This window comes from Lithobates pipiens, unplaced genomic scaffold (genome assembly GCF_037356315.1).
Source record: "Lithobates pipiens isolate NorthernLeopardFrog02 unplaced genomic scaffold, aLitPip1_a1.2 Scaffold_30, whole genome shotgun sequence".
NCBI classification, from domain to species: Eukaryota; Metazoa; Chordata; class Amphibia; order Anura; family Ranidae; genus Lithobates; species Lithobates pipiens.
This window is the reverse complement of record NW_027507791.1, coordinates 88,714,396-88,733,477: the sequence shown is the minus strand read 5'-3', so window position 1 is coordinate 88,733,477 and position 19,082 is coordinate 88,714,396. Positions and strand designations below refer to the sequence as shown.

At 42.0% G+C, this 19,082-nt stretch overlaps 1 protein-coding gene across 1 annotated transcript in view; it reads left to right on the top strand.

The window, feature by feature from the left end:
- The first annotated feature begins 2,964 nt into the window (after positions 1-2,964).
- Positions 2,965-19,082, top strand: part of PSEN1 (presenilin 1) — a 141,957-nt gene continuing 125,839 nt past the window's right edge. Inside the window, exons 1-2 of the mRNA XM_077464580.1 lie at positions 2,965-3,077; positions 18,946-19,059. The gene's annotated coding sequence lies outside the window, so the exon portion shown is untranslated. The remainder of the gene's footprint in view (positions 3,078-18,945; positions 19,060-19,082) is intronic.

The following is a 19,082-nucleotide window of genomic DNA, read 5'->3' as shown; positions in this document are numbered from 1 at the left end:
TCATAATTTGCATAATTTTATCACAGAAACAAGAAAAAATTTGTTTTTTTTTCAAAATATTCGGTCTTTTTTCATTTATAGCGCAAAAAATAAAAACCCAGAGGTGATCAAATACCACCAAAAGAAAGCTCTATTTGTGGAAAAAAAAGGACAAAAAATACATTTGGGTACAGTGTTGCATGACTAAGTAATTGTCATTCAAAGTGTGAGAGCACCGAAAGCTGAAAATTGGTCTGGGCAGGAAGGGTGTTTAAGTGCCCAGTAGGCAAGTGGTTAAAGTGCACGCTACAGCGACATCTGTGGGGGAGGGGTTAGGAGGAGTGGCCAGGGTTGGGACCAGACTCTTTCTAGCCGGACAGCTGGTCACTCGCTGTAGCGTGCACGTTAATATTTATATTATTGTTTTTTTTCTCTTTAGTGCTAAAGCAATTTTTGATCAAAAAAATCTTGACAAAGACTGCTGGATAAATGAATAAATAAAGTCGCGCTATGGAAAAATCAGATCTCCAATGTGATAGAAATATGTGAAATGAAATTAAAATTAAAAAATGGAGAGAGGAAAGGAAATATACTGGGTTAGAGCTGCCTGTGCCTGAAGCCCTCACTTCCTTATTGGGGAAGAGAGGGAAATAAAAAGTGTGAAATAAAAAGGTTATGGCGCTAAACCCTATCAGTGATGAGATGAGTTAACTTATCAAAACCTAGTGTTTATTTTTTATATATAAAAAGAAAAAGAAAAAAGAAAAAACTGTTGGTGATACCGTGCAGAGATATCCTAAAGCAATTTTATCCAAAGAAGATTGTGTGTGATTAATGTGGAGTCAACATTCATGTTCCATTATAATTAAAATCAAAAAAGGGTGTTAAATAATCCTATACGTATCAACCTACTAAAAACATGTAAATATTCATTTAAATGTGCAAAATAGTGGAAATAATGTTAGTATTCGACAATATGTTAGTTTAAAACAGATTGTGCAAACATGTGCAAAAAATGTGCAAAAAAAAAAATGTGCAAAAAAATGTGCAAAAAAGCAACTAAAGGTCAGAACAACCAAGGATCAGAAATGATTCAGCCAAAAAATCGCATGAAGACGCAAAATGTGCAAATAGACAATAACTAAGGATCACAACAACCAGGGGTCTGAAATATTTTCAACCAATAATCGCATGAAGACGCATCTGTGTCCAATATAAGTCCAAAATTAATATTTGGCTTGATAATACTGCCTCTTCAGATTATTGTTGTAATTGTTACAAAAAGTCAATAGGGAGTATTTGATTCACTCGTGCAAATAGTGCGGGCTTTCAATTAGAGAACTTCATCCCCGATGCGCCACTCAGTGTTATAGTGTGTAAATGCTCTCACCAGAGTTAATGCCCCTGTGGGGCTGGATGGACCTTCACAATGTAAGCCACTGTGTCGCTCTCTGGCTGCTGCTGATGCACTGGGTGAAGCTTCGTTATTCCGTCCGTATGGTATCCAACGTTAATTATATAAGGAAAGACATATCCATAGTGTAATACATTCTTAACCAAATCGTTCGTTTATTAGTATTAAAATCTACTCACATTTTACATTAAAAGCATATGCGTATAGAAAAACTCCGCCGTTCGTCTCAAACGAGTGCACACAACGTGGCCACGCCCTACGCGTTTCGTCACTACGACGTCCTCTGGAGCGGCCATATTGGTGCACCTTATTGCTTAAATAGGGTGCAGTGCTCCACTACGCCTGCGCTGAACTAACAGCGCCATTTTAGGTGTGGGATGCCCTTACTCTGCTGGGGATGAATACAATTGCTCCCCCTAGTGCCCTTAGGGAAGACAGATATAATTAGCCTTGGAGCACTGCAGCCTACCCATAGACCATACTCAATTTAGATGACATTCCTTAGTCTTTTCCCATTTAACCGGACGTTTATAATTATTTCTATCTGGGGAATATTGAATAAGAAAACAAGAATGACAATAAGAAAATAAATATATGTATAGGAATACATATATAAAATTCACATATATAAAAAATTCATACATATATATAAAAAAATTCTTACATAAAAAATTCATACATAAAAAAGGGGGGTACACATTAATACTGAAGAAAACGCATGAAAATTTATAAAGATTATAAAAATTATAAAAATTATGTGACATCGTTTAAGGGGTTTTATTATATTTAAAAAAGTTTTTTTTATGCATACTGATATGTAATTATAATGGAACATGAATGTTGACTCCACATTAATCACACACAAAGACTGCTGGACCTTGTAGTTTTCCGATCACAGAACTCTGTGAATGAATGACCCGGCTTGGTGGGTGGAGTCCTGCATGGCCATGTTCTATGCAGATTCTGACAAGGGGGGGGGAGATCCATGTGCGGGAGCCGGTAGATTTGTAACATGTTAGACCCTGAATATGGATATAACATGTTACACAATGTGAACTTATCCATTAACTCTAAACCGATGACCTGCTTTTAAAGTATTGCTTCTGGAACATACTGGGTATTGAAGTTTGTTGCCATTTCATGGGCGCACAATTTTAAGACTTGACATGTTTTATATCTATTTACACAACCTCATCTTTAATGTGTTTGTTAAAAAAGATTGGGTAATATATTGGGTTTATGTGCCCTAATATTACCTTTAGTGTATTTTTCCCTGAGATTTTGTGATTCCTAAAACCATTGCATTCATTTTCTGTGACATAAAACAGTGTAACTACTGTTGTATTCTCCAGGGTCTCTACTTTCAGAAAATATAACATGTTTGGGGGCTCGCCTAATCTTCAGGACTAAAATACATTTTGAGCATGTGTGCAAAAAAAAAAATAGGAAATAAAAAAAAAAATGCAAAAACGGCCTCGGGAGCGAAAGAGTTACAAGTGTTGTATGTAGGCTTGTCCTATTCTTCTTCCAATCCGCGATGTCAGCACAGAGCCGTCCAATGACGTTTGTGGGGCGGGGCATGAACCGGAAATGTTCGTTGTGGACACCTGATTACAGAATTGTTTTGTTGTTGTTGTCGGGGGTAGTTTGGGGTGTCAGAGTGAGGCGGCGGCGGGTCTCTGAGGTGAGTGTATGGGACGCGGAGGGTGAGGGATAGACCGAGGAGAAGGCGGTACTGCGGGCGGATCATGCTTGCTTCCCCTCGGCAGTAAAACTCATTGTGTGAGAGTCTCATCACCGGAAACCAGCGCTCGTCCTCCGGCTCTTCAGAACCACATGTGATGAGTGCGGCGGGAGATGTGTGTGTCCCCGGCATTCAGTGCCTCATGATAGTAATGTGTGTGTGACACTCCGGTGTTGTCTTTACTACGATGTGTATACCGGGATAGAATTGGCCGCTGTGAGGCCTGGCATGGAGGGGGTCAGTCATGGGTGAAGTGTGTGCCATCAAGTCCCTGCTGTGGTGCGGGTGGTCCGTCGCCTTGGCTGCCCCTTGTGGGTGGTCCGTCGCCTTGGCTGCCCCTTGTGGGTGGTCCGTCGCCTTGGCTGCCCCTTGTGGGTGGTCCCTTGCCTCGGGCGTCCTTGTGGCTGCAGGTGGTCTCTCGCCTTGGGCACCCCTTTGGAGGATGGTCTAAACTCCCAGATAATCAAACAAAACCCCAGCGCAATTATGACAACTTGCTGCTCGTTCACACCACAGAAACGTCCTCCAGATCTGTTTCATTTGCATTTCTGCATGCGCTTTTGTAACATATTTTTTATGTGTTTTTCCCGCAGTCTAGGACAGTTCTGTTCTGGAAAAAAGCAGCATGTTGTATTTGCTGATGTAAACTATGCCATTGAAATGCTTATAAACTACTTTTAATGCTTTTTTTTTTTTTTTTTTTTTTTTTTTTTTTTTTTATGCATAAAAAGCACTGCACGTGGTGTGAATGTGCACTGTGTAGTTTAAATTGCTGCTGATGCGAAGTGCATTCCCACAAACGCCACTGATTAAAATATACTTAAACAGTTACACACAATGCCTCCTTCCCACTCAATGTAACACTTCCTAAATAATTATCTCAGCCTGTTCCAGAAAAAAACTAAAACCTAGTACACACTATTAGTGTGTTTTTGCTTGAAGGGAAAAAAAACTGACAGCTCAGGTTGGAGCCACTGTACTAACAATTCGACATAGGTACAGCGATCTCCCCTGCTGAGCTGTTGTGCTCTGATAGGGGAACGGCTTCTTGGGCCCCACGTTGGCACTCTTGACCAATCCCTCTTGCTGAAGTGCCCCCACATCAAGCATCTTGTTATGGGGCATCTGAGCCAAGCTACTGCCCTGTGTGTCCAATCAGACACGGAGCTGTGGTTTGGCCCAACCCCATCCATTTCCTGATTAGCAGCATTGTAATATGTGGGTTATAGGCCACCTTCAGGTGATGGACACTGGCACACCCTAAACAAGAAGTTGCCTCCCTATATAACCCCTCTCATACCGGGAGCACCTCCCATTTATTTCGCAGTGTCTAAGGTGTTGGTCACTAGTGAAGATGTGCTCTGGAGGGCTCCTTGCTGGATTTAAACAGCCTCCATAGACCGGATCCATCCAAAGTGCCACTGAGGCCAAGGTGGATGGTACCCGGGCCTCGTAAACTAAGCACAAGGTTTTACCTTTAACTCCTTTCCTTGCAGGGCTGGACCCCGGGACCCAGGGTTTTTTGGTCATGCCTGCATTACCTAAAGCTTTTCATGGGGGGTGCTAATACAGGTCCAAGGGAGTGGAACCTCTATAGAGGGACACTGTCTTTGAAGGTTTGCTAACACAGCCCACCATGATGGATGAAGTTTGGATCTGTCTGTTACAGCAGTATCCTGCAGTGAGGATAAGGTAAGCGAAGAAGCCTAGGAATGGTAAAAAGTCCACCTATGAATTTTTTTTTTCTTCCATGACTAAAATATTGTCATGCCTTAAAGTCTCCACTAGGAGTAAATGCGCATACCTTGGTACGTTGCTTCTCAATCAGCTCAGTGTCTCAGCTAAAGAGCATGTGTGTGTTCTCAGCAGCTGGGGGGATTGCTAATCTAGAACAAAGTTTTTCAACGACATGTTCTTTTCCCCCCCTGGGGGAACTAAGAGGCTGGGAGGTAAAACAGTAGTTTGTACTAGTAATGGCGGCGATCAGCGATTATTATTATTTTTTTTTTATTGTGACTGCGACATTATGGCGGACACATCGGACATTTTTGACGCATTTTTGGGACCATTATCATTTATACAGCAATCAGTGCTATTCAAATGCACTAATCCTGTGTAAATGACACTGGCAGTGAAGGAGTTAACCAGGGGGTGGCAGTGTAGGGGTTAAGTGTTCCTAGGGGCGTGTTACTGTGGGGGGCTGGGCTTTGTGTTAGTGAACACTGATCTCTGCTCCAATCACATGGAGCAGAGATCAGCGTCACTTGTTGCTAGGCAGAACATGGAGATGCTGTTTACAACGGCATCTCCCCTTGAGACGTTCACGGCGATTGAGTCCGAGGGACCCGTGACAGGACTCGCGGGGGTCTCGACCAGTACGCAAGAGCGCTGTCGGCGGCGCGCACGCAATGGCAGGGCCGCATATAGAAATGGACGTACCTGTACGCCAATATGCCTGCCCGTGCCATTCTGCCCACGTACATCGTCGTGCGCCGGTCGGGAACTGGTTAAACAAGGGGTGCGGGTTAATAAGCGGAGGGGGCATAGCGTCCACGAGGAGCACACAGCACAGGCGCTGGGGACTCTGGGTAGAGCCTTGCAATCTGAGATATCAAAAAGATGCTTCTTGAGCCAGGAACTGGAAAGATGAATGTCTGACACACAGGACGAGCGCTGGGGTCACTTAAGGCAATGCATACAGGCATTTCTAGTACAGGAAATTCATTTTGCTGAACACCAAGCTGAACTTTATTGGCAGCATTGTATGCTAGACTATTGCTCAGCATATAGTGCATTTACTTGGTGCCTGTGCTTTTGTGATTAGCACTATGGCTCCCAAAAGGACACCACAAAGGAGGTACCAAAAATTTCACCCCCAGGAGCTGGGAACTTCAGTTGTTCCTCTACACCAGGGGTAGGGAACCTTGGCTCTCCAGCTGTTTTGAAACTACAACTCCCATGAGACATTGCAAGACCCTAGCATGACTGCTAGAGGCAGAGGCATGATGGGATTTGTAGTTTCAAAACGGCTGGAGAGCTGAGGTTCCCTACCCCTGCTCTACACTGTTATCCTCTCCTGAAATACCAGATGTGGCACAGAGTTATTGGAACTAACTGGTGGTGCAGCTGCTTCTCACATCTTGGCCCCTGTATATGTGAAGATGCATTTTCCTCCGCCCTGCTGGGCCTAGAAGGAATATTAGCAGCTTTAATTGCATCCTCTATCCTAAAGGATAGGAAGCGTGCTAGATCCCCCTCCCCCACCTTTGACCATTTACAAGGGAATAGTGGGTAGAGGATGAGGGTTTACCCTCAGGCGATCAGGAGGAAAGACAAACGATTACTCATCAGAGGAAACAACGGTGGATGATCCCTTTTCAGCCTCGCAATCTGAGAAATTGCTGGTACAATCTCTTAGGTAGATGGTTCGTTCCACTTTCAAGCTACCCCTAATGGAGTCAGCTGACTGTTCTGTTTCTTCTTGAGGTTCCTTAAAAACACAGCCTATGCATGCGTTTTCTGTCCATGCATTGCTAGAACAGCTTATTTATGCTGAATGGGATCGCCCGGATAAGCATTTTCTCCCTCCAAAGAGATTCAGACTCTATCCCATGGGGGAGAAATTCACCAAAAGATGGATTGTGCCAGCAGTTGAAGCTGCTATATCCAGTGTGAATAAAAGTCTAACTTGTCCAGTAGACAATGCACAAATGCCTAAGGATCCAACAGATAAAAGGTTGGAATTCCTCTTAAAATCACACATGCAAATTTACACATACCACACATGGTACACATGCATAGGATCCTGTGGTTACAAAATTGGTCAGCCAAAGCATGAAAAAGGCTCCTGACTGGTTTTTCTTTTCATGGGAATCGGCTATTTGGTGATAATTTGGACTAATACATCCAAAAGATTTCAAGTGGGAAAAGTACTCCTTTTGCCAGGCAAGAGAAGGAATAAACGCCCTTCTTTTAGGCCAACTCTTTCTCCTGCGCCAGGGGCCTCAGACTATAGGCAGTGGCGATGACCTTTGCCATCAAAGTCTCGAGGAAAGCCTCAGGGTCATACCCAGGTTCAAAGGTCATCCTGAGGGTACAAACTAGAATTTTTGGAACCTTCCACCGTCTCGTTTTCTGAGGTTAAACGTTACCCAAAGATCCAGGGAAAAGGCAATCTGTTTCAGGCACTAGACCGATTACTGGCTCGGGCTGATCATGCTCACCTGTGGAGATTTGTAGGGTTTGGGGTTTTATTCAAACCTCTTTACAGTACCAAAGCAGAATGGAGGTGTCAGACCCATTCTAGATCTAAAGCATCTAAATCAGTTCCTGAATATCCACTCTTTTTGCAGGGAGTCGATCAGGTCAGTGGTTTCTATCCTACAAGAAGGAGATCTTTTGGTGTCTGTCAACATCACGGATGCATATCTGTATGTCCCTGTATTTCTGACTCGCCAAAGGTTTCTGCGGTTTGAGGTAGAACAGCAGCATCTTCAGTTTGTAGCCTTGCCCTTCGGGCTAGCTACAGCACCCTGGGTGTTAAAAGTTCTGGCTCCACCTTTTAGTCAGGTTAAGAGCACAGGGCATAAGTGTTGGTGTACCTAGACTATCTATTGCTAATAGACCTGTCAGTGGCCCGTTTGGTGTAAAGGGGGTTATTTTTACGAAAGGCAAATCCACTTTGCACTACAAGTGCAAAGTTCACTTGGAAGTGCAGTCGCTGTAAATCTGAGGGGAAGCTCTGCTGATTTTATCATCCAATCGTGTACAAGCTAAAATGCTGTTTTTATTTATTTATTTTTTCCTTGCATGTCCCCTTTGGATCTACAGAGACTGCACTTTCAGTGCAATTTCAAGTGCACTTTGTACTTGTAGTTTGCACTTGTAGTGCCAAGTGGATTTGCCTGAAAAATCTGGGTTGAATTCTCAGCCTAGAGAAGTCTTCCTTAAAACCGCTAAAAAGGCTGGAGTACTTGGGTCTGATCATAGACCCAGCCCAAAAAAAGGTGTTCTTGCCTCAAGCAAAGATAAACTCCATAAGAGAGCTGGTGCAGATGGTCAGGTCAAAAAAGAGATCCCTTCATTCGCCTATGCATGAGGTTAGGAAAGATGGTGGCTTCATTCAAAGTGGTTCATTATGCCCAGTTCCATTCGAGACTGTTGCAAAACATTATCGTGTCTGCTTGAAACAAAACCGTTCAAGCTCTAGATTTGCCAATGTGGCTGTCCCCAAGGGTGTCCCAGAGCCTCAGTTGGTGCTCAGTATCTGGGAATCTACAGAAGGAAAAGTCGTTCATACCAGTTGCCTGGAAAGTGGTGACGACAGATGCCAACTTTTTCAGGTTGGGGAGCAGTACTGGAAAAGACAGTGGTCCAGAACCGAAAAAGCCTTGCCCATCAACATCCTAGAGATTCAGGCAGCGCATCTGGTTCTGAAGCACTGAACATTCAGGTAACGGGATTGTCGGCTTGGATCCTGACGGGACAATGCCACAGCTGTGGCCTATATCAATCTCCAAGGAGGCCCTAAGGGTCACGCAGCTCAGAGTTGTGGACCATATTCTAGCTTGGGTGGAAAATAATTTTCCTTGCCTATGGGCAGTCTTCATTCCGGGAATAGAAAATTGGCAGGCGGACCACTTGAGTCACCAGCGGTTGCTCCCAGGGGAGTGGTCCCTTCACTGCAAAATTTTTCTGGCTATATGCCAAAGATGGGGGATCCTGGATGTAGATCTTTTTTGGCATCCAGGTTCAACATGTAACCTTATGTCAAGGACAAGGGATCCACTCGCATGCAAGACAGATGCGTGGTAACCCCATGGGGTCAGTTTTACCCCTATTCAGTTGCTGGCATGGATTCGTTGCAGGATCAAGTAGGAAAGAAATCCGGTAATTCTTGTAGCACCAGCATGGCCCAGAAGGTCCTGGTATGCAGAAACTGTAAAGATGGTGGTGGAGGATTCATGGTCCCTTCCACTACGTCCAGACCTACTCTGACGGGTGCCGATGTTCCATCCTACCTTAAACTCTACGTTTGACAGCTTGGCTATGGAAGCCCACATTCTGAAAAGACGTAGTCTTTCTGGGTCAGTGATTTCTACCCTAATTAATAAAGACGGCTTCCAGAGTCCTATATTGTTCTGGAGAGCTTATGTTTCCTGGTTTGAATCCAAGGGTTGGTACCTTCGGAAATATAACTTGGGTAGAATTCTTGTTTTTTCTACAAATACAAATGAAGCTGGCCTTGAGTACAATTTTAGGGCCAAGTCTCGGCTTTATCCGTCCTATTTCAGAGACCGATTTTTATTTATTTTTATTTTTTTCCATTTGCATTCTTTGGTCTGGGGTTTTTATACAAGGGGTAATGCGGCTTATTCCGCCAGTTAGACCAACCTTGGGACTTGAACATTAGTTTTTTTTTTTTTTCGGTATTGCAAAAACAGCCCTTTGAACCATTACAGCATACTCCATAGGTCCTTTGGATAAGGGAAATAGTGTTTTGGGTTGCTGTACCCTTTTGCAGGGGGTATCAGTGTTGGCTGATCTTTCCTGTAAAGAAGCCATATTATTTGCGAGGACAGGTTTGTGTTGTCCTCATCCAAGTTTTCTGCCTAAGGTAGTTTTAGGCTTTCACCTAAACCAAGATATTGTCCTACCGTCATATTTTCCAAAACCAGGTTCTAGGGTAGAGAACTCACTACATTGTCATGATGTAGTGAGATCGGTCAAGGTCTAGTTAAAGGCGACTGCTCAGGTCCGAAAGACTGATGACTTATTGTGCTGCCAGAGGGTCCTAGGAAAGAACAGGCAGTGTCGAAATCCACTATTGCTAAGTGGATTTGGCAAGTTATAATTCAGGCCTAATGGTTAAAAGTAGAGCTGCAAGATTCTGGCTAAAATGAGAATCACGATTTTTTTTTTCCTTAGAAGATAGATCACGATTCTCGCAGCGTAACATCATCTTTCACATTAAGGCCTCATGCACACAAGACTGTTAAACGCGTGTTCAGATGCAGTGGGACACTTTTTTTTTTTTTTTTTTATTTATTTTTATTTTTTTTCCAACTGCCCCTGAACTCATTCAATGTTATCCTATGTGTCCATGCACACAGTCTAATTTTTTGCCGCTTTTATGCAGTTGCGTTTAACTTCGTTTTTCCAGAAGCAAAAAAATGGGTTCAGACGCAAACATTTCCACATGTCAGACGCAAAACGCAGCTAAACGTGGCACCTGCGTTTAGCCGCGTTTTTAAAGGAACCCAATTTTTTGGACCTGAAAAACTCAGAAATATGATCTAAGAATGACATTTTGCGACCCGACTTTGGGGCCACTTATTGCCAGGAACCCCAAATTCGGAATGCAGACACTGTGGAACTAGCACTACAACAAATTTTAGGTTCCTATCAAGTGACCCAGAGATAGGGGCCCCTAAAGTCAGGTCGCAAAATGTCATGCACTTGTTTTTGGTGCCGCCCATCACGGGAGGTGTATAGCACAGGAAAGCCGCCTCCGCCGTCTGGATCAATAGAGCGCCGGGAACATCACAGCTTTAATTTTAATCTGGACGGGTGATCTGTCTATCACAGTTCCCCGGACAAGGGGGAGGGGCTGTATGCGACGGCGGGCGACGGGGGAACACACAGCTATTGAAATTAAAGCTGTGATGTTCCCGGCGCTCTATTGATCCAGATGGCAGAGGCGGCTCTCCTCTCTTTCTGCATCACTGACTACACAGGGGACACAAACACTGGCTGCACGAGGGGACACAAACACTTATCTCTTTTATCATGTCGCCAGTCTCTGGCCACCTCCTGTACCATGTCGCCAGTCTCTGGCCACCTCCTGTATAAAAATATTTTTTAAAAACAGTCATTTTCGGTATCGGTGCTGTTTCGGTATCGGTTTCGGCACCAAAAAACCCATTCGGTGCATCCCTAATATAATTTTTTTTGTGAAGAATCACCAACAAGTGGGACACAATTGTGAAGTGGAAAGAAATCTATTGTATTTTTGAAACTTTTTTAACTAATAAAAAAATGAAAAGTGGGGCGTGCAAAATTATTCGGCCCCTTTGCGTTTAATACTTTGTAGAGCCACCTTTTGCTGCAAGTCGCTTGGGGTATGTCTCTATCAGTTTTGCACATCGAGAGACTGAAATTCTTGCCCATTCTTCCTTGCAAAACAGATCGAGCTCAGTGAGGTTGGATGGAGAGCGTTTGTGAACAGCAGTTTTCAGCTCTTTCCACAGATTCTCGATTGGATTCGGGTCTGGACTTTGACTTGGCCATTCTAACACCTGGATACGTTTATTTGTGAACCATTCTTTTGTAGATTTTGCTGTATGTTTGGGATCATTGTCTTGTTGGAAGATAAATCTCCGTTCCAGTTTCAGGTCTTTTGCAGACTCCAACAGGTTTTCATCCAGAATGGTCCTGTATTTGGCTGCATCCATCTTCCCCTCAATTTTAACCATCTTCCCTGTCCCAGCTGAAGAAAAGCAGGCCCAAACCATGATGCTGCCACCACCATGTTTGACAATGGGGATGGTGTGTTGAGGGTGATGAGCTGTGTTGCTTTTACGCCAAACATATCGTTTTGCATTGTGGGCAAAAAGTTTGATTTTGGTTTCATCTGACCATAGCACCTTCTTCCACGTGTTTGGTTTGTCTCCCAGGTGGCTTGTGGCAAACTTTAGATGAGACTTTTTATGGATATCTTTGAGAAATGGCTTTCTTCTTGCCACTCTTCCATAAAGGCCAGATTTGTGCATTGTACGACATGATTGTTGTCCTATGGACGGACCTCAGCTGTAGTTCTCTGCAGTTCATCCAGAGTGGTCATGGGCCTCTTGGCTGCATCTCTGATCAGTCTTCTCCTTGTCTGAGCTGAAAGTTTAGAGGGACGGCCAGGTCTTGGTAGATTTGCAGTGGTCTGATACTCCTTCCATTTCAAAATGATCACTTGCACAGTGCTCCTTGAGATGTTTAAAGCTTGGGGAATCTTTTTGTATCCAAATCCAGCTTTAAACTTTTCTCCACAACAGTATTACAGACCTGCCTGGTGTGTTCCTTGGTCTTCATGATGCTCTCTGCGCTTTCAACAGAACCCTGAGACTATCACAGAGCAGGTGCATTTATACAGAGACTTGATTACACACAGGTGGATTCTATTTATCACCATCAGTCATTTAGGACAACATTGGATAATTCAGAGATCCTCGCTGAACTTCTGGAGTGAGTTTGCTGCACTGAAAGTAAAGCGGCCGAATAATTTTGCACGCACTACTTTTCAGTTTTTTATTTGCTAAAAAAGTTTAAATTATCCAATAGATTTCGTTCCACTTCACAATTGTGTCCCACTTGTTGGTGATTCTTCACAAAAAAAAAATTTTTTATATCTTTATGTTTGAAGCCTGAAATGTGGCAAAAGGTTGAAAAGTTCAAGGGGGCCGAATACTTTCGCAAGGCACTGTACATGGCCTCAAAGTCAACTGTGACCATCTGCGGCAATTTAAATTGGTCATTAGGGTTGGGTGTTATTGTAAGTGGTTATCCGTTTAGGGTTGGATTAGGGTTGGGGTAGGGTAAGTGTAAGGGGTAGGGGTAGCAGTTGGGATGAATGGTTAGGATTCTGGATATTTTAATAAGGTATTAAAAAATATTATACTACCATATACAGCAGCAAAGAATTAAAATATATTAATCAATACATATTTCACGATAAAAATATATCAAATTGGCCAAATAAATTTAAAACGATTATAAAAACTCGAATTAACATAGATTTGCTTTTAAAGCGGTTCTTCACCCTAAAGGGAAAGTTCCGCTAATCTGATCCCTCCCCCCCTCCGGTGCCACAATCGGCACCTTTCAGGGGGGAGGGGGGTGCAGTTACCTGGATAATCCAGGTATCTGCACCCACTTCCGGGCAGACCGCCGCAGACACCTCGCCCCCCATTTGTGTTCTGGGAAACGCACAGTTCCCAGAGACACAGCAGGGGGCCATAAGAGACGCGTAGCGCGACTTGCGCATGCGCAGTAGGGAACCGGGCAGTGAAGCTGTAATGCTTCACTTCCCGATTCCCTGACAGAGGATGGCGGTGGGAGCAGCAGCGAGACGAGCGATCGCTCGTCATCTGCCGCCGACATCACTGGACCCTGGGACAGGTAAGTGTGATTACTTAAAAATTGCCACAAGAAAATTTTAGTTATTTAAAAAAATTGGATAATTTGCTATAAATAGACATTATTTTATTTATTTTTTTAAATAAAGGACCGAGAAAAAAATTAATCTGTACATCTATAGATAAATATATTTTATAAATATATACACATACTTGATCGTTACCAACAGATGTTCCTCTGGTGACACACAGTTTCTCATATTGGTGTCCATGAATGTCAGACCAGGTCGTACGTATGTGTATTGCTTTGCTACAAAAACTGAGGTGTTCCCGGTATGGAAGGGGTTATAATGCTGTGTGCTTTAAAAAAAAAAAAAAAAAAAAGTTATTTAGGTTCCATACACACTAATTAAAAAGTTTGAACAAAACCGCGCTTAGGCAATACAGGAACCAGAAAGAATACAGAGAGCAAGAAGCATACAACTATCTATATATACGGGTTGCAGCCCCCCAACCAAGAAATCCCCGCAAGGGTCTTTCAAAATAATCGATAATTTCAAGAGAATGTGAGGTGTCCGGCGCTACCCGATATTAAAAGGTGAATATCACCCTTATTTCCACTAGATACAATATTACCACAATACAGTAGGTTGTTCGTTATAAGTTTGTAGAAAACAATCGTATCCTCACCATAAAAATTCAATAGACTGTGCATAAAGGGACTACAGGAAATCTTCTAAAGTGCTTTTGTGCAAGACTAAGTGCTACATATAGTACTTAGTGTGAGTCACATGCGTATTCACACAATTCCCTATATATGTTATATTAATCACTGTTAATAAACTTCAAAAACAAGCTAAAGTGCAACCTCATAAAAAAACCAAAATGATATGACTATAAAATTTACTATATGCACCAAACCCCAGACCTTGTATATCCAAATGTGCAAAAATGCAAGATAATCTTGCTAGATAAATGCATATACCATAAATATCAACCAGGATATTTATATATTATAGAAAAAAAGAGATAAATATATATGAAATTATGTGCTTTAAATCAAAAATTAAAAGTTTTCCCAAACAACATTAAATGAACAGTAGAACCAAAAAATAAAATAAAAAACCAAAAGCGGAAAAAGAAAAAATGGAAAAAACACAAAAAGTCTGTTAATGTCCACACCTGAAAACAAAGAAAATTAAAAAAATCAGACCAAAATCTTGATTGTGCAAATCCAGCAGGAATAAAGTGACTTTCGTGCTTGCGACTAAATTCTCCAGGTGACTGTGTGCTCCCCCACAAGGTTCCCCACTCACCGGAACGATACACCCCTACAGGGGTAATGGGCCTTCAAATAAATCTTTATGTGATTCCAAACTTCAATTCCATATGCGATGCGATTGCTCCAAGAAAAACACCCCTCCAGGGGTTTTCCACCTTTAAATGCGATCCCAATTTTCAGGTACCATATACGCAATCCAAAAGAGGAGGGAGTCCAATTTAATCCTCATAGGAGAAAAAATATAAAATCTCCATAGTGTAGTAAATGATTTAAATGTGATCAAAAATAGGGGCACTAGTTGTAATGGCAAAAGAAACCTTTATTTTTAAGAAGCACATGTGCCAGAAAGTGTATAAAAAGAGAGAATTTTTTTTTATATTAAAAATCTTTCAACAAAAAAGTATATAAAAAGTAATTAACATCCCACTTAACAGTTCATAAGCCAGTGGGAATTAATCATAAAAAAACAAAAAATGACAGGACAAAAATTAATAAAAAAAATGAATTAATAAAAAAACAACAGTCTCAAGTTAAAATCAAGCTATGAAGAAAGCTAGCAGAGGGTAGATTAACAACTCTCAGCTCACACCACAATAAATTCCAAATGATTTAGTCAGCAAGAGGTCTGCAAACTAAAGAGGACATGCATTCAAAAGATAGCTTTTAGTGTCAGCAGTCTGCCGTTCTAAAGTGCGGAAACATCACTGCTAACCCCGGGTTGTGGCTATAAAAATACAAACATCCTCTGCAAGCTTCAGAAAAAACTTATTCGGGAACCGATCAGAGGATACGCAGCGTGCGCTCCAACTGCGTTCCACCCGTTTGCGGCGACCCGGAAATGACGTAGTATGCGTGGCTCCGTCGGACGCGTTTCGTCATTGACATCTTCAGCGGCGGTGCCACGCCACTACACACAACGTCATTTATAGAACGCCTCCGCATGTCAATCACCACGGAAGGGCAATCCAACTCCTAGGCGGCAGGCACGGGGATGGGCCGTCGTAACCATACTTGTAAACAATGAGGATATCTCGATGTACACTAATGCCTTTTTTTCATGCTTTTTGCAGAAATTCAGGACTTTTTTTTTTTTTTTTTTTTTTTTATTTTTTTTTTAACATGAGTTTCCTATGGCACATGTTCACATCAATGCATTTTTTTGCCTCTGCAGTTCTGGAAAGGGCAAGGGACATTAAATGAAAAATTGTGCTTTTTATGTGTTTATTTTATTTTTTTCAATATATTTTAATGGAGAAGCTGCAGAATGTAGTGCATTTTTGCCGCTATTTACGTTTTTTAAATCTGCCCACCAACAGATTTTCCAAAAAAAGAGCAAAAAGCACTGCAGAAACGGTTGAAAGCAACATGCATAAATGTGAATCGAGCCTTATGTAGAAAGTCCAGAGAATGGAGAAGTTCCTTCACCTTTTACAAATGTTTCTAGACAGCTTGACTTTCTGTGACCACAAAGATGTTTGAAATCAAAAATATTTCTCTTTGGCTGCTTTTTAGTCAATGGGGGTGTTTGGGGTTTATTCTTATTTTTTTTAAAGGTAGTATATTTTGAATAGTTTTTTGCAGTTGTAATGTTTTATTGTCATGCATTTATAGTAGATCAGCTCTGGAATAGTTATCCTATGAGCACTGGGGCATGTTTTAAAGGGCTATAAAGTTTTTTTTTTTTTTTTCCATGTAATGTGTTAATTCATACTGTATTAGGCAACCGTATTCCAAAGTGTTTCACATAATAGGTTAGAACCATTCCAATCATCCTTAGATTTCTGGTAGTCCCAGCTGCTTGCTGCATAACAAGTTGTCATACAGCTTACCTGTGAAACTAACCTAGAGTACATTAATATGCAAATACAAAGTTCCTACTAGGAAGTCGGAGGCTTGTTTTTGGCATGTTTGGTATTGGTTGAGGTCACTGATCAATATGGAAACTTATTGGCGGAAGTAGGAAAAATCACTAATATTCTAGTACCCCAAACTCTGCAACTTTGTTACCATTTTTAGCAAAGGAATGGACTTGCCTTTTTGATTGATTTTTTTTATTTATTTATTTTCCTGTTAAAGGGTTCATATTTAGCAAAAAACTGCCTATGCAGATAAGGTGTCTGTAGATAAAGACAATCTGTAGCTTTTGTTGAATAATGCCCTTGCTATAAATGTAGGCCATTTATGTACCTCATGAAGCCTGATGGGGAAAACTAGGATGTTTTTAAGGGAAGCCTAGTGTTGCTGCTCACATCCACCATCACAGAAGTTGGCATTTATTCAACTTTAGTCAATTACATAGTAGAGGTTCAAAAAAGACACAAGTTCATCAAGTCCAACTTATGTGTGTGATTATAGTGCCCCCCCCCCCCCCATCTACAGGCGCCCCTTATCTGCGTAGGCCTTTTGTTGGTAAAGGTGAAGTAAATCTATTGTAAAATAAATGCCTGCACTGCCAGTGCTAACTAACTTCTGAAAATGCTTATGTAGCTGTCAAGTTGACACATTCGTTTAAAGTGATATTGAAGTAAAAAAAAAAAAAACCTTTATACTTACCTGCTCTGTGCAGTGGCTTTGCACAGAGCAGTGCCGATCCTCCTCTTCTCGGGTCCCCAGCCGGTGTGTGTGTGTGTGTGTGTGTGTGTGTGTGTGTGTGTTTTTTTTTTATTTATTTTTTATCCCCCCCCCCCTGACAATGTCCCCAATAGCAAGCTGCTTGCTATGGGGGGCACTGTTGCATGTTCGCTCCCCAACCCTCCTCTATGCATCCATGAGAGACACATGTGGCTTGGCCCCGCCCCCCACTCTCCTCATTGGCTCACTGGCTGGGATTGATGGCAGTGGGAGCCAATTGCTGCTGTATCAGCCATTTAGAAGAGGGAGCACATTGCTGGACCGAGAGAGGGCTCAGGTGAGCTGTGGGCGGAGTGGCACACAGGTTTATTTTACCTTCATAGACTACATGAAGGTAAAAAAAAAAACCTTCAGCTTTTACAACCGCTTTAATACCAAAGTCACTGACCTGAAACAACTGTAAGTGAGGAATGTCAAAGAAGAAACTTTCATATATTTTGGGGACCACTGACTCAAACATTGGTCAAGCGTTGGTATGAAAACCAGGCACCTAGCATCATTAGTTATTACAGCCTACTTGTTTCTTTCATAACGGGTTTAAAAAAAAAAAAAAAACGCTGTGCCCAGGGTTTGTCAGACCTCTAGAATGGGAGAGGTCTAGGATTGTGCTTGCAGATTAATTTATACTCTAGGGGTTATATGGCTGGGTTTTGTAGTTGGAACACGTGTTGCCAAGATATCTCTGCAAATCACCAATTACGTCAGTGGTTAGATGTAGATGACTGTTCTAAGCTCTTCGTTGCCTTTCTTTGAATGAAGCATGGCCTATTGAGATTCATTTGCATGGTAGGCAAAGCAGGCCAAACAGCCTTTGTTGTGTTTGTTTGAAACTAATGTATTTAGGCAGTGCTCTGGTCACATCCAAAAGGCAGCATCCAGTGAAGCCTGTCTATAGGAGCCCTTGCTTTAAGCCTAGTTGGCCCTGTTACAGGATGTTGTGTAAGGAAACAGGCTTGCCTCTTCTTGTCCTGTAAGGGTTTTTTTTTTTTTTTTTTATTATATAGCCAAGACATGCTAGTAATCCAGGTTCCAAATACTTGTATTCCGTGTACATCTGTGTTTTTCTTTGCAAATGTCTTGAAATATTGTGCTGTCAAACAGGTTTGAGGAATACTATGTTTTTAAAGTTATTGCTCTGCTTTAAAAGCTGTACAAATAGTTTACTTTGAATGTATAACCTTGTATGGCCATTGCAGTGTTCTATTAATATACATCCACTCTCATTTTCAGTATACACTTGTTTCTGCACCTGGGTTTTGTTTGGCTTCTTTTTTGGGTAAATCAAATGTCTGGACATTAAAGGATGTGTGCTGTTCATAATAGGTCTTGCTTACCTACAACACCCTCTACCAGAAATCTTCAGAGGTTTACCACCGCAGGTGAGCTGCCACCTGAAAGGCTGGTGGACGGGCTTTTCATAAAAATACACTGCAACACCCGTGGGAGGGTATAAACCCAACTATCGCAGGTAGAGGCTGCGTGTAGCGGGGCAGGCCACACATTAAAGATCCTCACCTTGTTGATTGTTATTAGGACAGGCCAGCACTCCATGCTCTGGGACACAGGGATATGCTGTCACCTTTACTTTGAGAGACTCCAAAAGCAATTTAACAGGTCGCAAGGTTTTTGTATCTTATTTGAATGTTCTGTGGAAAGGGAGGGGGTGTCTGAAAAGTCTCACTGATTATTATGGCTTATATTTTCCTTTTTACTATGTCACATTGAATCCCATAAAGTAAAATTATTATTTATTTTTATTTTTTTTCTCCAGCAGTGGCAGTTCTAGACTGGTCAGTACACAAGTTATGGGTTACTGCTATGAGTAGTTCAAAGTAACAAGCTAAGTGACTATTTATGTAGATGACCACGGAATTCTGCTGTACAGGTATGTAAATAAATTGGTTAATT